Source organism: Oncorhynchus gorbuscha, linkage group LG08 (genome assembly GCF_021184085.1).
Source record: "Oncorhynchus gorbuscha isolate QuinsamMale2020 ecotype Even-year linkage group LG08, OgorEven_v1.0, whole genome shotgun sequence".
NCBI lineage: Eukaryota > Metazoa > Chordata > Actinopteri > Salmoniformes > Salmonidae > Oncorhynchus > Oncorhynchus gorbuscha.
The window spans coordinates 40,749,884-40,757,314 of NC_060180.1; the positions used below are offsets into that span (position 1 = coordinate 40,749,884).

A 7,431-nucleotide genomic window follows, 5' to 3' on the forward strand; every position below is an offset into this window, starting at 1 on the left:
TTATTTTTCTTCTTTCGTTTCTGCACTTTCCTGCCACCTCAGCAATAGAAAAAGGGTTTGTGGAACTAGGCGGGTTGAAACTCCTCCCTCAACCACCAACTGAATGGCTGACTGAATGTAAAGCTTTACAGTGTATAAATTACAGCCAGCTGTCTCGGCTGCGATACTGTACTGTAACACCTCATTAAGTAACATACAGAGAGCTATGCAGTAAGGCAAGGGAAATGAGAGGCAAACCAGGACAAATGGGGGCCTGCAAGGTTGTTCTACCACGGGAATTAAACAAATAGAATCTATATTGATACTAAACCTCGCTGCTTAACAGAAACATAGAAGGCCTACTATTAAAATGTCAACATCTGTAAACATTTTTACTTTAAAAAAAGGTGCTCTTGTCCAAAGCAACATACAGCAGTGAGTGCATACATGTTCATACTGGTCCCCCATGGGAATCAAACCCACAACCCTGGCATTGCAAGCACCATGCTCTACCAACTGAGCCACACGGGACCCTGAGCAACATACCCGCAGCGTCACTTAATTTACAGGCAGAGGCTTTCTATCTGCACCAGAATGACTATTCAAGATGCCCATTTGTATACTTGGTATAAATGTGCAGGGAAAGCATTGAGTATGGAATTAGGGCAAGTGACCTAAAACTAAAACGTCACGAAAAGGGTTCTTGACTTCATCTCACAACAGAGACAGAACCGATTGGGTCTTCTGGTTCCCCCCTATACTCCAACCCAAGTTTAGTTTTGAATCATCCACAAAGAATGCCTGTCATTTCCTGGCATTCCTGCTTCCATGCGAAACCCCGTTTCTTTTTGGAACAATGGGAGAGATTCAAAACTTTCCAAATGGTATTTTCTCCAATGGTGACAGTATTACATAGACTCTGATTCCAGTACTAGACTCTGATAGTAGGTACTGACTAACAGGGCCTATATTTAGCCTATTAGCCTATTGTCTGGTAACTTTCAAGGCAGCATGAGGAGAGTATCTCAATAAATGGTAGTCTTACAGAATGTGTATCCTGCAGGGATGATAATGGAAATGAGGCTTGCCTTGAGTCTTCATGACCTAACTGACTAGGAGCTCTTTGTCCATTTATTTTAAATGCTGAACATTGGTGGCTCCAGGTTGTCGTAAGAATAACTCTCCATTGCTCCACCATTTTGCCTTTACTGTATCTCTGCTATCTGTTTTGATGCTACGCAGACTTCTGTGGTGTTTCTCAGTTCATTCAGTGTGATTACCGTAAGGTGTCAAGGGGAATGAAAGGCGACGCTCACACACCGCAACAGTTCTAGAGTCAGTTTTAGAGAGCAGATGTTTTCAGACACAGCTAAGCCGCTCGGGTTCTGCCAGGTGAGAGGGGTGAGGAGTCGGTGAATTGAGAGGTGAAGAGGTGTGTAGGATAATTGGGTTGGGGGGGTACCTCTAACCACCTGATCATGGGTCACTTGGCCCTGGGGAATAGCCACGTCTTACCTGTTATACAGGTCATTTGTGAAATCAATTTAGGAGGCTCTCACACACACGCATGGGTGAGCACACACACACACACACAATTGTTCAGTTATCTGAGATATTCCATTTGCATACTGACCCTGGCAGCTTTACAATAAAGGGTCAGAGGGACCAAAGGTCAAAGGTGAAATGCCACCGATGTGACCAACCAGCTCCTGGGAACCGGAGCGATGACACAGGAGCGACACCTGGCTAGCTGTAGGGGTACACCTGAGAGTTACCTCAGCCCATTGGGTACACAAGAGATCAGAGGTGACACAGTCATCTATACTGACATAGAGGCTGAAGCCCCAGGCGCAGTGCAGAGGTTCATCCCATTTCCTTAACTCATAATTGCACCTCGACCCTTAACCCCCTCTAAAAATAGCAACTACTTCAAGCCATGTTAGACCTCAGATAGAGAGGGTTGTGAATTAAAAAACACTGATGGATTCATTCTATGATTAATTGTTATACTATGGTTACAGCCTCCCTGGATACCAGAAATAGTACACCTTTCTTCACAACTGTTTAAATGTAATGTGAAGCTCTGTTTCACTCCAGAGGGATGGTGTGAATATACAAAGAAAAATCTGTCAGGTCAGCTCATTGCCTCTGACTGCTTCAATACTGGATGTAGAGTACAGTACAGTTTTCTCCAAGGAGCTTCCTGTTGTTCTTCTATCTCTTCTAGGTGACAGCGCTTCATTCTCTTTCATACTGTATGTTTAAATGATTTGGGGTAGAAAGCCCAATGAGGGGGAAGTGTGTGTTTCATATCCTTCCTATGAACTGTGGACACACACAGGGGCATGTGGGTTTAGGAGGGGTATCTTTAATCATGTGATCATGTAATGGTTAAGCAGCAAATGAAAACGGCACTAAAATGACAGAATAGTAATTCAGTAATTCTTGTGATTCTATTCAAAATGTCATTCTTGTGATTCTATCCAAAATGTTATTCATGACATAGATCCAGATAAGGACATCATTTACCTACAAATGAAGGGTTTATGCGCATTCATCTGTCAAACGCAGTTCTCTCCTCTCCCTGTAGTGATTAGAGAATGCACTTTGAAACTCAGCACACATATTAGATGGACTGTACCTCCAGGGCGACAGACGCTGATCCATCGTTCGCCACAGGTGGAAGGAGATAGGACAGGACCCACCTGTCTGCTTCTTTCTCCTCTCCAGGAGGAAGACAGGATGGGGTCACCCAAATATCAAATGGAACCCTTTAATAGAAAATATCCTGTCCGTTGAAAACCATTTCCCCTCAAAGTAAAATTACACCCCCCACATGAAGGCATATGCACACACACATTTTAAAAAAAAATACTCTTTGGGTGAACTGAAAAAAATGGTGTCAACTGCTTACAAGTAAATAACTTAGGTTTCGTCAAGTGAAAAAAACTAAATTTGTCTAAACAAAATATATGATTCAATGCCAACTGTTATATTTGATTATTAACTAACTTAGATTTCATGTTGAAATGAACTGTATTTCTTTCAACACTCACCTTACTTTTCCCCTTTGATTAAACCTAATACATACCATACAGGAAGTATTAACTCCCCTTTGATTAAACCTAATAAATACCATACAGGAAGTATTAACTCCCCTTTGATTAAACCTAATAAATACCATACAGGAAGTATTAACTCCCCTTTGATTAAACCTAATAAATAACATACAGGAAGTATTAACTCCCCTTTGATTAAACCTAATAAATAACATACAGGAAGTATTAACTCCCCTTTGATTAAACCTAATAAATACCATACAGGAAGTATTAACTGCCCTTTGATTAAACCTAATAAATAACATACAGGAAGTATTAACTGCCCTTTGATTAAACCTAATAAATAACATACAGGAAGTATTAACTGCCCTTTGATTAAACCTAATAAATAACATACAGGAAGTATTAACTGCCCTTTGATTAAACCTAATAAATAACATACAGGAAGTATTAACTCTCCTTTGATTAAACCTAATAAATAACATACAGGAAGTATTAACTGCCCTTTGATTAAACCTAATAAATAACATACAGGAAGTATTAACTCTCCTTTGATTAAACCTAATAAATAACATACAGGAAGTATTAACTCTCCTTTGATTAAACCTAATACATACCATACAGTGCCTTCAGGAAGTATTAACTCCCCTTTGATTAAACCTAATAAATACCATACAGAAAGTATTAACTCCCCTTTGATTAAACCTAATAAATACCATACAGGAAGTATTAACTGCCCTTTGATTAAACCTAATAAATAACATACAGGAAGTATTAACTGCCCTTTGATTAAACCTAATAAATAACATACAGGAAGTATTAACTGCCCTTTGATTAAACCTAATAAATAACATACAGGAAGTATTAACTCTCCTTTGATTAAACCTAATAAATACCATACAGGAAGTATTAACTCTCCTTTGATTAAACCTAATACATACCATACAGTGCCTTCAGGAAGTATTAACTCCCCTTTGATTAAACCTAATAAATAACATACAGGAAGTATTAACTCCCCTTTGATTAAACCTAATACCATACAGTGCCTTCAGGAAGTATTAACTCACCTTGACTTCCCATGTTTTGTTGTGTTACAGCCTGAATTTAAAATTGATTCAATTGAGGTTCTGTGTCACTGAGCTTCACACAGCAACCCATAATGTCAAAATTGAATTATGTTTTTAGAAATGTTCACAAATTAATAAAAAAATTAAAGTTGAAATGTCAAAAATAATTCAATCCCTTCGCTATGTTAAGCCTAAATATGTTCAGGAGTAAAAATGTGCTTAACAAGTCACATGATATGTTGCATGGACTCACTCTGTGTGCAATAATGATTTTTGAATGTCTACCTCATCTCTGTACCCCGCACATACAATTATCTGCAAAAGTCCCTCAGTCGAACATTGAATTCCAAATACAGATTAAACCACAAAGACCAGGGAGGTTTTCACTGTCAAGTTGGTTGTTGATCATTGCTTGACAGCCATTTTGAAGTCAAAACTGTAACTAGGTCACTCAGGAACATTCAATGTCATCTTGGTAATCAACTCCAGTGTATATTTGGGCATGTGTTTTAGGTTATTGTCCTGCTGAAAGGTGAATTTGGCTCCCAGCGTCTGTTGGTAAGCAGACTGAAACAGGTTTTCCTCTAGGATTGTTGTTTCTTTTTATCCTATAAAAAAACATCCTAGTCCATGCCGATGACAACTATACCCATAACATGATGCAGCCACCACTATGATTGAAAATATGTTGTGGATCCATCCTCAGTTTTCTCCTTTCGCAGCCATTAAACTCTGTGACTGTTTTAAAGTTACCATTGGCCTCTTGCTTGAAAATATGAAGAGTGGTACTCAGTGATATGTTGTGTTGGATTTGCCCTAAATATAATGGTTTGTATTCAGGGCATAAAGTTAATGTCTTTGCCACATGTTTAGCAGCTTTACTTTAGTGCCTTATTGCAAACAGGATTCATGTTTTGTAATATTTGTATTCTGGATACGTTTCCTTCTTTTCACTCTGTCAGTTAGGTTAGTATTGTGGACTAACTATTATGTTGTGGAGTAACTACATTGTCCTCCGTTTTCTCCTATCACAGCCATTAAACTCTGTAATTGTTTTAAAGTCACCATTGGCCTCATGGTGAAATCCCTGAGCGGTTTCCTTCCTCTCCAGAAACTGAGTTAAAAAGGATGCCTGTATCTCTGTAGTGACTGGGTGTATTGATACACCATCCAAAGTGTAATTAATAACTTCACCGTGCTCAAAGGGATATTCAATGTCTGCTTTTTAAAAACATTTTTACCCTTCAACCAATAGATGCCCTTTGTTACAAACCTTTGACAGTGCTTGAAGAATTTAAAAAATAACATTGTGCAAATATTGTACATTCCAGGTGTGCAAAGCTCTTAGACACTTACCCAGAAAGACTCACAGCTCTTAGACACTTACCCAGAAAGACTCACAGCTCTTAGACACTTACCCAGAAAGACTCACAGCTGTAATCACTGCCAAAAGTGATTCTAACATCTATTAACTCAGGGGTTTGAATACTTAGGTAAATTAGATATTTCTGTATTTAATTTTCAATAAATTTGCAACAATTTCTAAAAACATGTTTTCACTTTGTCATTATGGGGTATTGTGTGTAGTTGGGTGAGATTTAAAAAAAAATGTTTTAATACATTTTGAATTCAGGCTGTAATAAAACAAAATGTGGAATAAGTCAAGGGCTATGAATAATTTCTGAAGGCACTGTAAATACAAACTAATATATACACAACCCATTTTTTTCATAGATTTTTCACTTTGGAATTACCTATCCACATTTCTTCAATTGGGTTACAAGCAATTCAGTCAATTTCCTGTTACTCGAGATATGAAGTTGGTTCCATAACATGAAATAATGACCTCAAACACTTTCTTTAGACTTTCACGTTAACTGGTTACAATATCGTAACCAAATGGTGACCAACTCATCAACACAAACCTTTCCAGGGTCTTTCGTAGTTATGCTACGTTTGATACATGAGCTCCGAGGCATGCGTCGAAATCACAAAGCAGTTTACTTATCACTTTATCAGAAGCATGTGATCAATGACGTCCGAAGTTTCGTTTTGTCGTCCGAAGTTTTCGTTTTGTCGAACAACCAACTGATTGGTGCCGGTAGAAGACAAAAATGCTGCCCTGAGCATGTGCGACGGCTTGTGTGACGTCATCTATAATTATTTGGCTGTTCTAGTGTACTCTGTGTTGATCAAAGCCTCAAGTAATGAACCTATTTTCTGTAAATGCTCAATGCTTCAGGAAGCGTTGTTCTCCATCACTACTCTTCACACCTCGATCACACCTAGAGTGTCTTTGCGCAAAGTGGCACGCAGCATAAACTGGATATGTGCGCAACCAAAGTTCAACATTCACCTTCTGCAACCGTTTCTGTCAAGCCCTCTACGCATACAAACAGCGTTCCATTGGAAATTAATGTACTTCTGGTGTACCAAAACGCAATTACGATTACTCTATCTATACAAAAGTATGTGGACACCCCATCAAATTAGTGGATGCTGACAGGTGTATAAAATCAAGCACACAGCCATGCAATCTCCATAGAGAAACATTGGCAGTAGAATGGCCTTACTGAAGAGCTCAGTGACTTTCAAAGTGACACTTTTCCAGCAAGTCAATTCATCAAATGTCTGCCCTGCTAGAGCTGCCCCTGTCAATTGTAAGTGCTGTTATTGTGAAGTGGAAACGTCTAGGAGTCGCTAATTGGTAGGCCATGCAAGCTCACAGAACGGGACAGCCGAGCGCTGAAACACGTTGCGCGTAAAAATCGTCTGCGGTTGCAACACCAAGTTTCAAACTGCCTCTGGAAGCAACAGCAGCACAATAACTGTTCTTCGGGAGCTTCATGAAATGGGTTTCCATGGCCGAGCAGTGGAGCAGTGGAAATGCCTTCTCTGGAGTGATGAATCACGCGTCACCATCTGGCAATTCGTCTGACAAATCTGGGTTTGGCGAATGCAAGGAAAACGCTAATTGCCCCAATACATAGTGCCAACTGTAAAGTTTGGGGGAGGAGGAATAATAGTCTGGAGCTGTTTTTCATGGTTCGGGCTATGCCCCTTAGTTCCAGTGAAGGGAAAGCTTAACACTACAGCATACAATGACATTTTAGATGATTCTGTGCTTCCACCTTTGTGGTAACAGTTTGGGGAAGGTCCTTTCCTGTTTCAGCATGACAATGGCCCCGTGCACAAAGTGAGGGACATACAAACAGTTTTGAGATCGGTGTGGAAGAACTTCACTGGCCTGCACAAAGCCCTGACCTCAACCCCATCGAACACCTTTGGGATGAATTGGAATGCCGACTGAGAGCCAGGTGTAACAG

General features: G+C 39.6%; 1 non-coding gene across 1 annotated transcript; it reads right to left on the reverse strand.

Moving 5' to 3' along the window:
• Positions 1 to 436: 436 nt before the first annotated feature.
• On the reverse strand, positions 437 to 512 carry trnaa-ugc. Its single transcript has one exon. It is a non-coding gene; the product is annotated as a tRNA-Ala (tRNA).
• Between the last annotated feature and the right edge of the window lie 6,919 nt (positions 513 to 7,431).